The 13,759-nt window shown below is 41.8% G+C and overlaps 1 protein-coding gene across 1 annotated transcript in view; it reads left to right on the top strand.

Annotated features, from left to right (window-relative positions):
• Positions 1–8,252: 8,252 nt before the first annotated feature.
• The window catches only part of RARB (retinoic acid receptor beta), a 217,077-nt gene continuing 211,570 nt past the window's right edge, over positions 8,253–13,759 (top strand). Inside the window, exon 1 of the mRNA XM_009288614.1 lies at positions 8,253–8,266. The gene's annotated coding sequence lies outside the window, so the exon portion shown is untranslated. The remainder of the gene's footprint in view (positions 8,267–13,759) is intronic.

A 13,759-nucleotide genomic window follows, 5' to 3' on the forward strand; every position in this document is an offset into this window, starting at 1 on the left:
TAAGACCTCGTGTGTGTGTGTATGCACATGTCCTTTGTGATGTGTGTAAGTTAAACCAAAGATTTTAGGTCTTCCCGAGATGGCATCGTTTTGTTGCTGGAAACTTGGAATTCTCTGAAGTACTGTGTATGAGGCTGCTGAAAATGTCACTGTGGACATTATCAGGTAGTACACCCCCCCCCCCCCCCCCTGCAGTGACCCTTTCAGTCACTTTTCAGTCATGGCATCCTCCTGAACCTATCAGTTCCCCTAAATGTGGGTTCAGTTTGAAAAGTCCAGCTGACCTTGCAGCTCGATTTACACACTTACACACTTGTTTTTATTGACACCTTCTAAAATATATTCCCCTCGTGTAGTCCTTCTGCTGGTAGATGGTTGTGGGAGCAAGTCCCTAGTTACCAAAAAAGCAGTGTACCATATACAGCATCCTCCTGAACCTATCAGTTCCCCTAAATGTGGGTTCAGTTTGAAAAGTCCAGCTGACCTTGCAGCTCGATTTACACACTTACACACTTGTTTTTATTGACACCTTCTAAAATATATTCCCCTCGTGTAGTCCTTCTGCTGGTAGATGGTTGTGGGAGCAAGTCCCTAGTTACCAAAAAAGCAGTGTACCATATACACAGGTACCAGTTGTGCTATTTTTTCATACGCTTTATTTTATCCAAAGTTACAGTCAATGTTGTACAAGTACCTCAAAACATACTTTCACAGCCTGCGTCTCTTTTACAGACACCAGGGGTCACAGCATGTGCTTTGACTTTTTACAACTGTCTTCTCCAGCTCTGTCATCTTCAAAGACAGTTTTTGGCTTTTCTTCTTCTTTTTTTCCTTCTTTTTAATTTTTTTCTTTTTCTTTTTTCTTTTTTCCTCCTTTTCCTTTTTTTCTCCTTTCCCTTTTTTTTCTCCTTTTCCTTTTTTACAGTTCTTCATATTCTGGGTCTCCTGAGTTAAGAAGAGAATAGCGAATGAATGGGGCAGTATGTAATGTAATAATATCAATTTTTATTTCATTTCATGATTAACATTTTGAAGATAAGTTCAGCAGGCAGTGATTATAATTTATTTCATTATGATTAACATTTTGAAGATAAGTTCAGCAGGCAGTGATTATAATCAACTGAGGATGTCCAGAATACAAGAGAAAGCAGTGCTTGATTATAGCAGTTTACAGTTTTACAGTTAAAGATATGAAAACACACAAATAGTCCCTTTGGGAAATGAAATATAATGGAAGTGTGGTTATTAAAAACTAGATATAATGTACACTAGTTGTTACCTATTACTGTAAATCACCATGAGATGCAGGAAACATATCAGATAGATAAAACAGCCTTCTTGGAATATGTTGCCTTATTTTTCAGTGGATTTTTTTTTTATTCTTAGGCACTGAATTGATTTGGGGTATGGAATTAATTTAGGAGCATGTACATTGCCCTTTTCTGAATGGCTATTGAAATGAAGTTGTTATCTGTACTAAACTGTAAGTCATGTTTCCGCATACCCCCAGGAAAACCGCTTAAAGGGGCGATTGCATACACCAAGTACTAATAGATATTAGTTACTTATAGTTAATGATGTTGCCAGCCTTGAGTATTTCACTTATCTTAAAATGGAAGTGTATGTTGATCTCCATTTCACAAATGGAAAATTGAGTCAGATGGAGTTCAAATGACTTTCCTGAAGTCACTAGCAAATCACTGTCAGATGTGAAGATAGAATCCAGCAGCCCTCTCCCCCGTGCCCTACGTGGTTATGTACAACTCTGAAGTGCCTAAGTAATTTCAGTTTATTAATGCTGTTATGCTCATTTTACAAGGAGGTGAGCAACTTTACAGCTTTCAGGGTAATCTCTCTGGGATCTGTCAGTGCTGTGTCCATCATCGAACAACTTGATTATGTTACTACTGCCTGGATCAATCAGGGGTCTTGCAGATCTGATATTATTTCTGTTGTCGTGGGTGAAAGTGGAGGTAGGTACATACCTACTGTATGTAGGTACTGTCATTGTCTTCCCTTTTCCTGAGCATTCCCTGAAATAATTCTTATAAATAACAACGTTAAATTTATCCTATGGATTAGAGAGAGTGAGGTTGGCCTGAGGAAGACATCCAGCTTCAGCCAGTGACTTCGCATAAATCTCTTGTGATTCCAAGCATGCAGTGATGCTAACAGAGTCAGCTGTTATGTAAAGACTTTTCTCTGATCTGCTAAATTAATATGGATTAATTAGTTTAATTAAACAGAAGGTAACTAGCGATGAAGAAGGAGGTCAAGAAGAAAATTGTTGGCAGTTGTAGCCATGTGGAGGGTTAGCCTTGGCTAACAGCCAAATGCCCACCCAGCTGCTCGCTCACTCCCCTCTCCCATGAACTAGAAGATTAGAAATAGAAAGGGGAAAAAATAGAAGGAAGGGGAGAAGATTTGTGGATCAAGATAATGACAGTTTAACCGGAAAAGCAAGAGCTGCGCATGCAAGCAAAGCAAAAAGAGGAATTCATTCACTACTTCCCATCAGCAGGCAGATATCCTGCTGCTTCCTGGAAAGCAGGGCCTCAGCATGCATGGCGGTTGCTTGGGAAGACAAACACCATAGCCATGAATGTCCCCCCTTCCTCCTCCATTCCCTGAGCATTTATTGCTGAGAATGACATCGTATGGTCTGGAATATCCCTTTGATCAGTGCGGGGCGGCTGTCCCAGCTATGTCACCTCCCAGTCTCATGCTCACCCCCAGCCTATTCATTGGGCAACGGTGCTTCAGGGCAAAGTGGGCACGAAAGAAGGTCTTGCAGCTGTGCAAGCCCAGCTCAGCAATAGCCAGAACATTGGTGGGTTACCAACTCTGTTTCAGCCACAGATCCAAAGCACACCACTGTATGGGCTGCTATGGAGAAAATTAACTCTGTCCCAGCCAGATCCAGTACAGCAACTAAAAGTGGGTCTACAGCTCTAGAGAGTTGAAAAAGTATTTTACTTTGTTAGAGTATTGAAAAAACCCCCACCAAAACCAACCAACCAAAAAAACAACCCCCCAAAACCTCCTTTTCTAAGGAGCAAACAACAGCAGGCTAACAATAGCCATTCATAACACTAAAATGATGCAGAGAGCATTGGGTAAATTGGACATTAACAAATTGCCCACAATGAATGGAATACAGTCTGGGCGTCTCTGGGAGTTCAGTAAGAAAATGGCAACATCAGAGCCTCTCTGAAATGTCATATGCTGTAATGGGAAAAGAACCGCGGGTGGCTGGAGATAGATTGAGATTACAGAATACGGGGTTTTGTGTCAAATGAGAACGTATTCATTTCTAAGAAGAAAAGCAAAGGTGAAATTGGTAGAGACATTTTAATTAGCTTATGTGCCAGTGGGGTTTTTGTTTGTTTTTAATGAATATCTTGATCCATGACATGGTTATAGAAAGGCCTGTGTTTGGGCAGCTAGCACGAGAAGGCAGTGGAAAAACCCTATTACTTATTTCCAGGCACTTACTTAATTAAAATACAAAACAGGCAATATGGTCTCTGGATTTATTTTTCCCATGTAGTCTATAAGCAATAAGCTGAAACTGCAGAACAAAAAAGTACGCTTGCACCTTCTTATCTTGACCTTTGAGGTGCTGCTTCACTGAGATGGATGTAATCCAGGCCCAACTTTAAGACGTTGAGAGCTTTGTGTCTGCCTAACCCCAGCTGGTAATACCTCCCGCAGGTAGTCCTTAAATCCTATGGGGAATAGCGAGCCTTGAAGTTCATTAGCTTGCCAGTGTTTCCCAGGGAAATTGGACTTGCCAAGTCCCATTGAGGTGAGGTGCAGCCTTGAGTTCCCTTTGTGTGGTATAGTCATCTCCTTCCTCACTAACACCTAAAAAAAATTAAGAGTTGTTTGCTGGTCTTTCTGACATGTTCTTCTATGGAGAAGTCATGGTTTGTAACCCTCCCCCTTCTGGCGCTGTGAGTCAAACAGTTTTTCCAGCTGACTGACCCCATGAGCTGTGGTGGTCTCATTGTGCTCGGGTCTCTCATTCTTGCCTGTGCCTTGCTGCTTAGCAAGGCTTACTTCCAGCCTCCAGCTGCCAGCTCTATGTGTGGCTCCGTTAGTTGGCATTTTCTGGCTACGAGGGTAAGAAAGGAGGTGTGTGAAGAATTGCATGGTCCACAGTTGGTATTTCTCTCCCTTGAACCGTGGAAGCTGTTAGATGCAAGTAGGATATAGATAGCCATCTGATGAGAACTGGTCTGTAGGTGTGGAAAACTTATGGTTGTGAATTGTATATACAATTTTTTAATTTCAGTTTTTCTTAAGATTGCTTTCCTGAGCTTTTAGAAGCTGCAGTTGTAGGGATTACTTCATTTGGTGTTTACAACCTTGGTTAATACCAGCTTCATACCAGCTGCTTGGTACCAGAATAGGGGTTGCAGCAGGAGCGCGTGCTCACCCCATGGACCAGCACTGGCCATGCCCTCCTGCCTGGGACTCCAGACCCTGGCGTTCCCAACAGGCTCACCTTTTAAAAGTAGTAAAAACAGTGATAGTTGACATATGATGGGTTTAAATGTTAATTGTGTAATTAATGGATTCAATTTTTTTTTTGTTAGTAAGTTTAAAATAAATATTTAAACAGCAATTAGATTTTAAAATAAATACTTTTTTTTACCCATAGCTGAGTTTGTCATAGTGAAATGTAATGTATTTCCATCCTGTAAACAAATCAGAACACATTTAGGCTTTGCTCAATTTGTTGTGACCTGTATTTATAATAGGAGAAAGCTGGGCTTCTTTTAAAGTCTGACTAAAGGCTCTTCTGGGCTGAAAACTACTAAAGTGGATTTGTATAAAATCCAGTTCTCATGTGTACAATTAATTGAAATGCAATGCAACTATGACCAGCCTGTAAAGAAACACATGGAACACTTGTGAGGAAATAACTATGATTTAAGCTGAGGCTAAAATGATGGATTCTTCATGTCTGAGGACGTAAACTCTCTCTTGCAAAACAGCATGTCTTTTGAGGATGTATATATGTGCATTCAGATACATCTTGGAAGTTCGGGTGCTGTTTCTTTGCTGTGAGCTGCAGCGTAATTAGTGCAGCCAGGTGGAGCGGGTTAGCAGGGCTGTCTCATGCAGGTGAGCCTGGTGATGGTTTGGAAGACTCACCTACCAGATGGGTGGGACCTGGGACACCCTCAGCAGGCAAGCAGTGAGCCCACCACGAGGGAGGAAATGCTTCACCCTGAACCTATGGTCCACAGAAGGTGTTTCCATGTATCTGAAGGGGCTTGATCCAGGTACCTGTGAGATAATTTGGAGTTACGTATCTGCTGAGCCTTATGCAGGACAGATTTTTGGGCTTGCCTCTGTCACAGGACTGACAGCTTCAGGTGGGTTTTCAGGGGTCTGCCCCTCATCTCTGTGGCAGGGGGGCTCTGCGGGGCCGGTGAGCCCTGTCTGCAGCACTGTGGTGTGTCGTAGTTTGCTGTAGGTTTATGCCAGCAGCAAATTATTGTGCAGTTCCTACCGTGCCTCAGGGACGTGGCAACGACAGATCTGCTTCTCAGCAGAGTTCCTCTGGGCGGATTGGATGCTTTAGGGAAGGGACAGTGCAGTATATTGTAGGAGTCTCTTGTCTGTAGGGAGCCTACTGCTTGAAGGCTACAGCTGGATGGGGGCAGAATCGCCATTGTTCCTAGGAGCAGCCCTCAGTTGGGGTGTGAACCCTTGCCTCCCCACAGACAATGCCGGTTTGGATGGTCAGGAGGCCAAGCATGGATGTGGGCGCTCTTCACTAACATTGGCTGCTGTTTTAAGTAGGGATCACGCTGTGGCTTACACCCCGGGTCAGTCACAACCCACGCTTCCAGGATTACTCCTAGGCTCTCCTAACCTCTACAGCAAATGCTGCCAACAAAAATCTCGAAGCCACCGAAATTACAAGCAAAAGCGTGTACTGAAGTAGTGTCTTTTATTCAGTTGCTGTCGTTGGTTGCTGCCCTGTATCTGATTGCCTGTTCATTTTAATATCCGTACGATAACTGGTGCAAAAAAGTTGCTATTAATAGAGGAGATCATGTTAAGCCATCACAGAAGGGTGAATATCCTGAAAAGCTGTGAGTTGGAAGTAAGTGTGCCACTTTCAGGAGTTACTCCTCCTGAGCTATTGCCATGAACAGAGGAACACACGTCAGTGTCTCTATGTAACATTTAAAGTGTGCTTTTGTTTCCAGAATGTGTTTTGGTTTCCATTAATGGGCTTTTGTATTCTCCCTGCTAATTAAATATATGCACTTCTCTATCCTTTTGATCCTAAAATTGTAGTGGGGAATATGCTGGTTTTACTGTTCATTTCTGAAAAGATCAAAATACTGTTCAGAAAACTTGCAGTTCGTGGATTGTTGGTTGGTTGGGGGTTTTTTTGGCATCGTACTCTCTGTGCTGTATTTTGCTTCTTTATTAGGAAATTTATGGGAAAAAGTTGTTTTATTGTTCGTTAGAAGAATAAAGACCTTGCGTCTGTTCGTTTTGTAACCTTTGACTTTCAGCACAGTCACTGGAAGGATGAGGTGGTTAATGTTTAATGAAGAGGTCCTTTATTTAAAATGCTAATTAGAGCCTTCGAAACGCAATAGGCTTTAGCCAAAACAAAAATCTTTCCAGAAGTTTCAGACGAGCTTACCACTCCCCCAAACCCTCTTCTTCCTCCCCTTGGACTTTCCCTGTCGTCTCTCACCATCTCCTCCTGCTCTGGTCCTCAGAACCCTCCAGCATGTGCAACACCCCAGTGCTCAGCAGAAACCGTGGGGCAAACCTCCTGTCCCCTTTCTTTCACAGATCAATACAGAGAGCCTGAGGTGTGTACTGAAATGGAGACGCACTTTTCCACATACTGGTGTGCTTTCTTCCCCCCACCCCCTCCATGAAGAAAGGAGGTCTATAAGAAGACCTAACAATGCCCTTACTGTTCTGTCAGAAACTGCCTGGCTACATCTTGTTTTATTTGGCCCTCACTGAATGGCAGTTTCATTTATGTTTTGGGTGTTTGGCAGATATTTTATCTTTGTCAAACTTCACTTTTAACATTTGTTTAGATTACTTGTCACAACTCTTTCAATTTTTTTTTTTCCAAACTCTTAAGATTTCAGTCAGCTTGACGTTGCTTGGAAGTGGTTTCTAGTATTTTTGAACTTGCTTCTTACATGTTGTCCTTCTTTGAGCCATCCTAGTTAAGTTGGTTGATTTATAGGGTTTTTTTTTTCACACTTTCCCTTTGCTGATAGTGCAACACTGTTACTTTGAGCCTCTGACTCCCTTGATGGTGGGGTAAGCGTCTCTTAAATCCTGTGAATAATAAAGAAAAAGATGATAGTGACGTTTGTAAAAACCTGAATGCATCCATTTTACTCTCTCGCCTAGTACATAAGACCGTGCTGCCCTCTTTGAAAAGTTGTGTTGAGATGAGGAACACCCCTCACCTGCCGTCCTGCCTGATGGTATTTGCTTTTTGTACCTGTGAGGAGATCCTGCAGATGTTCAGCAGTGCTTATCTGAGCCATCAGTCCCTGAAAGCACCGGGAGTCCTGGGCTAAGGGTTCCTTGTGCTGTGTTTTGCCAGATGTTTTCAGCTCTGTGGTATCTCTTTGATATTTGTGAGGGGCAGATCACATGTGAGCATGAGCTGGGCCTTGGATACAGACCTGGTTCCACTTTTTGTCTGCCCACGCGACATAATCTTTGCATTGAATTTATTTGGAAGGACCTGCAGTATGAGACGAGGAGGATACCGCTGAGGCTTCCCAGCTCTCCATCAGCAGCTGTTTCTGTTCATTTAATTCCTCCTTCAGCCTGAATCTCAAGCAATGGCCAGACGCTTACTGTTTCCGCTATGCCTTTTGACTCTATATAGGTGGAACTGAATGGGAGAATGTAATTTTATAAGAGATTGGGGAAACTTGAAGTATGATATTCACGCTGTGTTGCTTAAAAATGGAAATAAAACAATTCTCCCATGTAGCTGTTCCTTGCTCAGGTGTTCTGTCACAACTGATTTGAAAGGGATGATTTGCTTACGCTAGTCTTATTTGCAGCAATAATGTTTGGAGGATTGCCATCATTCAAATCTATTTGAACTGATACTCTTTTGTGAAAAGTTTCTAAATTTGGAAGTTACATTTCTGAGCTGCAGATGCTTTGGTTTGACAAAAGGCAGTTTACCAAAAGTAATGTGATTGCTGAAATAATTTAGTTTAATACTTGCCCGTGCTCTGTTCGTTTCTATGCTTGAGCTGACTTGCAAATGAAGACATATGGACATGGACAGTGTGAATAAATTAACAAAAATTGCAAATGTTCAACCTTCTCCAAAAATCCTGGAGACAGCCCACAGACTTCAGCCAGCATGGATTAATCACGAGTGACCCTAAAGCCAACCAGAGGTCAAACGATGAGGCGGACTGCCCAAGAGCTGCTGTCCCTGCTTGCCTGGAGCTTCCCTTCCCCCTTAGCTGCTTGCCGTGGACCAGTTGAGGGGATGGCAAGCAGACTGGTAATGGCTTGGTATTTACAGAGCCTAAGTGTTCACGTGCAGATGTAAATACAGTATTTTGGGCAGCTTGGGTCCATGTTATTCCCCTCCTGCCTTCATTTAGAAACTGGCATTGTGTTTGTCTGGGGGGCGAATGGAGTCCCCTCAGTAGTGTTTATCTGTCCACTGCTATTATTAATTGACGTAATTGTTTCTTTACTAATATTTACCTAGGTTTTTAACATGGAATTGACTATACAGATAATTCTAGTGCAATTCTAGTGCAATCTTAGAAGAAAGTCAATGCCTTAATTAGAGAAATGACTTGCTCCTCTTGACTTGTTATTCATGAATTGATTTTTTTTTTTTCCCCCCTGCCCTGAAAAGTGTTTGCCCTGAAATCTGAGGAAGTTGTTAACTAGATGGGTGACATTCGAAGAAGTGTATACTAGCAATTAAGATGGACAAGTAAATTTGACAAAGAAACTAATATTTGTCCTGAAGGAAACCTGAAACATTTGGGGTGGGGGAGGGAATTTGGAGGCATTTCTGCCTTCTCCAAGCCTCTTTCTGAAGAGGCGCTGTGTTGAGAAAAACAGAGCAGCAGGGACTCTTGAAGAAGGTGAGTTACATCCACTTAACTTTTCTTTTACTATGTTACACTAGGTCCTATAACTACACAGGATCATCCAGGGAAAATGAGAGGGTTATTTAAAAGCATAGCAGAATATTATTTTAAGCAGCACACTGGTGATGTTGAAACTTGGTGCCTCTCAATTCTGCTAGGGCCAACAATTTTGAGGATTAAAAACATATGGAATATAGATAGAGAAGATATCCACAATGCTTGGGGTATTATTTAGCTTTATTTGTATTATTCAGGCTAGCAAAAACAAACAAAAAGACCAAGAGAAAATCTCCTGTTACAGGGCATAAGCCATCCAGTAGACGATGGGAGTTGGAAAGAAATTTTATGGGAAAGTTTTTCTGTAATTGCTCTCCTAGAGATTTCTTCATCCGTTCCCTGAAGCATCTGATGCTGGCTGCTGTCAAATGAGAGGTTACTGAACTAAATGGACTATTAATCTGACCCAGTACAGCAATTCCTGTGTTCCTATGTTTACAAGCGGGCTTTGTCTGCTGAGGGTTGTCTCTCTGGAATAAGCCCTCCATTGGAGGCTAGGGAAAGGAAATTGTCCAGAAGCTTTTACACTGTTGCTATGTAATTTTGTATGTTGTTTTCAAAAAGTGTATCTAATTTTCCCCCCCCCCCCCCCCCCCCCCGTATGCATGTTTTAAATTATAAAATTCAGCTTCCTGTTTGATGGATTTGCTATTCAGTAATATTCAGGACCGTTGAGTAACATAATTATTCAGAATTATGTGCTTTTAAAAATTGAGGGACAAAGTAATCTTGGTTGGCTGGTATATGGCTAAATGATGGATTCTGTTCAGAAGTGTGTGAACGGGTGCCTTCGTCACCCGTTTCTGTTTCTTCTTTAAAAGTGGAGAATTTCTTAAAGGAAAATATATCGTTGTTGTTGTTATTAATCGGTGTTCGCTATGTTCCAGTGAACTCAACTTTCTACCTTCACTCATTTTTAATAGAGGGTTTTTCTATTTTGCTTGACCAAAGAGGTTCAGTGAATAACCTACCTTTGCAGTGAGGTATGTGAAGCAGAGTTGTAATATCAAGGAATTGTGTGCCTTAGGTTTGCTGTGCAAATCTTAAGTTGGACTTCCTTTATTTTTCTAAGGCTTAAGAGTGGATGAGACAGTCAAGCTTTTTAATTCAGATCTTTTTTTAGCGCGTCAGACAATACTGCTTCATGTAGATGACTTTCAGTTCTCTTTACTGCTTTAAAAGGTGCATTAGAGACATGGGATACAATTGTGCTTTGTTTCACCCAGAACTTCATATAGGGAGAATGTGTTTCATTTCCTTACCATGTGTCAACAACTGGATCCTAAACCTGTGTTTATCAGATGCAGAACTGTTTTTGGAGGATTATCACTAAATCAAATGCTAGACTGGAATTTAAGCTCTCACTATAGCATTTCTCAAATTTTCTTACTATTTTACTTTTAGGCCATTTGGTCTTTGATGCTTAGATCTAACGTTCAGAGGCTACATTTTTACGTTCCTCTTTGTACAAGAGAAAATATTTCTTTCTGTTGCAAACCCCTTATACTCTCCCAATAAAGACAATACACCTGATTTTTTTTTTTTTTTTATTAAGGCCCATCATTACTGTTCAAACACATGCAGGAAAAAATTGTCTTAGCTCACACATGGTAAAACCATAGTATAAGCGTATTACTGTGGTTATAAAATGTGTTAAAAGAGGGGAGATCCTATGGTTTTCTTTAACACATGGACTCCCATTATTATTTTAGGTTGGTTTTTTTTTTTTGATAACGTACATTAAAAATTAAAGCACACATTTTTGTCTGGCAAAACCAGGGCCAGAGTGGTTACATGAATATGAGACCTAGTCCATGTCATAAATACAGCTGTTTATATAGAGGAATGATCTAGAGAGTGCTTGTTCTCAATCTTCTTCAGTATCTTTTCCATCCCTTGCTATATGAGAGCTCTGCATCATTTTTCTTGGACTATTCCTTTCATGTGTCATTCAGTCAGGTATGTTGCTTGTAATAACATCCTTGAATTTCTTAGTATACCACACAATTTAGTCACTTTTCATTTTAAATAATTATTTTAAGTAGACTGGGGTGTTTTTTCAAATCATTGTCATTGTGAATCTCTGACAGCACAGATGAGCTGTGTATTTGTGAAAGGGGGGTTCTTCACATCTGTCATCAAATTAAGCAGCAGTGACTGTACCCAACATGTTGGTTTTTCTTCCCACTTCTGCTCCCTTCCCCTCTCTCTCGTAAACTCAGATACACGGTGCGGAGTGACCACGGTTCTCCCCAGCTCACAATCCCTGCCGTGATGGACTCCATGTTGGGAATTGGAAAACTTTGTCATAGAATCCATATGGGCAGAGTATCTTCAAGAACCATGGCTTGTATAAAGAAGTGACAGCCTTTACAGAATTCACTTATTTTGAGAGATTATTTCCGTTAGCTGACATCTTTATTGCATTCTCTTGCTTATGCATCATTTTGAGGACACTTAAATTGCTTTTTTCTGCTTACTTCTGATTTGCTTTAGCATATGGTACTCTGTGACACCCCATATAATGGACAACCGTCTGAGACCCGGTTGGCACAGACAGCGCTAGCTGGGAAGCGGATGCAGTCAGGATAATACTGAGGGATGTGCTTGAACCAACATGTACCTTTCAGCCATCTCTGACTGGACTATTCTACTTAGTGATTTTTTTTGGCCTGATTATAATTAACAAAAATCATAAGTGGATTTTGAATGGCTCTGTCTTACTAGCGAAGATCGTCTTTTTTTTCCCTCTCTCTCTCTTTTTTTTTTTTCTTTGGTCTCTTGGGGATTAATTCAATTGCTCACCCAATGTGTGCATCTGTTGAAGAAACTTCAGGTGCTGTTAGAAAAGCACTCTCTGTTGTGACATGTCTGCTTTTGCATTCCCAGTTCAAAGATATGCTCTACTTGGCTGCTGGTATTTGCATGGTTAAATCAGATTGTCTTATCAGCCTTGGGCACCCAGCTGGGCTTCCTGGCTTCTAGCTTCTCACTCTTCGGTGTCCTTTGTGGTGCATTGGGTTGCTGGATCCTGACTTGTGAAGTGCTGCTGTCCTGAAAATCGTGCAGGAAGAACCTTGATAAGGTCATTCTGCTGCAGTGGGGAAAGGCGATTACCAGGCACGCAGGAAAGGTGGTATGGAAAGCATACCTGCCCCGCTGTCTGGCTCTGGGTACGTTATTATTGTACAATAAAAGCAGAGTACCTGGCAGAGTGACTCAGGCTGCACTGCCTGGTAAGCACAAAGGAGGCTTGGGCCGCTGCGGCAGAGATGGTGGTGTCAGTACCAGGAGATGGGTCTGCGCTGGCTTCTACTCAGCAGCATACCAGGCTTGACTCCTGGCATGCGGGAGGAAAGTGCTGCTGGGAGCTTTGAGAGCATTACTTCTCTTACTGGTTTACATTTATCAGCGTGTGTGGGTTGGAGGTTGCAGAAATGGGCATCCTGTTCCCGAGGCTGAATATCCTTGCTGTTGTTTTGCTACGTGGTGGTTCAGAATTGGTTGGAGGCTTGTTGGAGGAAGCACTGCCTGACTGCACCCTGCCCTTCTGCAGGAGGAGTCTTCTTGGGGACTGTTAGTCAGCCAAGTGTAGCAGCTCCTATGGGATTCCACATGCTATTGAGAGCTTTACAATTAACTCGTACCTCATGATATAATTATGAAAATGCTCACTTTCTTGAATGCTTTCAAAATTAATAATTTTAATACGTTACTTAGCCAGTGAAGCTGAAAGATTAGTGATCCCGATGCATTCAGAAGCAAAGTACTGCCCAGCTGAGTGCTTGATCCGGGTCAAGGTGGTTCTTCATATTACCCGTCTCCATTCCTAAGAGTTTGCATGTAACTTCTTCCTCCACAGTAAATGTGAAGTACTTCAGGCTAGTTTCCCTGTCTGCAGAAGTGGGAAAGGTGTCTTGCATTTACCAATGGAAAGATGCTTTCAGAAATGGACTTGTTGGGAGTGATTGCTGTGATTAATTCACACACTTGCTAATTCTGCAGGAGTACCTTTGTATTGCATCAGAAGTCCTACTTCGCAGACTGACGTGTATGACACAAGTCTCCTTGAATTTTGTCGGTGCTTAGGCTCCTGTTAGGTTGCTTTTTGGAAGTGAAATGTAAGGTTGTAGTTCACTTTGGTCTTTCTGATGATGTAATCCATCTGTCCAGCACCTTTCTCAGACTAATTCTGGGACATAGATCTTCTGAATGTGTTAGGATGTGGAAAAGATGTGCTGGTTTTGTGGCTACCGTGATTGATTATTGCACCTCTGTCCTTATGACCTGACTGATAAGGTTTTGCAACATTTTCAGATGATTCAGAGGATGACTCTGAAGGTGCTTACATGTGCAGAGTTATCTCAGCGTATTATTAGCGTTTTGCAATTGCTTTGTTGGCTCCCTGTTAAGCAAAATATTGACAATAAAAATGCTATTTTTGTTCTGCAGTCCACTCTGTGGCTTTGTCCCTTCCTAGTTAATGGCGGCGCTTGTTCCTAATTTTCCTACCCTATTGTTCCTGTGACAGGGAGCTACAGAGAACAGAG

The sequence above is a fragment of the Aptenodytes forsteri genome, unplaced genomic scaffold, assembly GCF_000699145.1.
Source record: "Aptenodytes forsteri isolate BGI_AS27 unplaced genomic scaffold, ASM69914v1 Scaffold9, whole genome shotgun sequence".
Lineage (NCBI taxonomy): Eukaryota > Metazoa > Chordata > Aves > Sphenisciformes > Spheniscidae > Aptenodytes > Aptenodytes forsteri.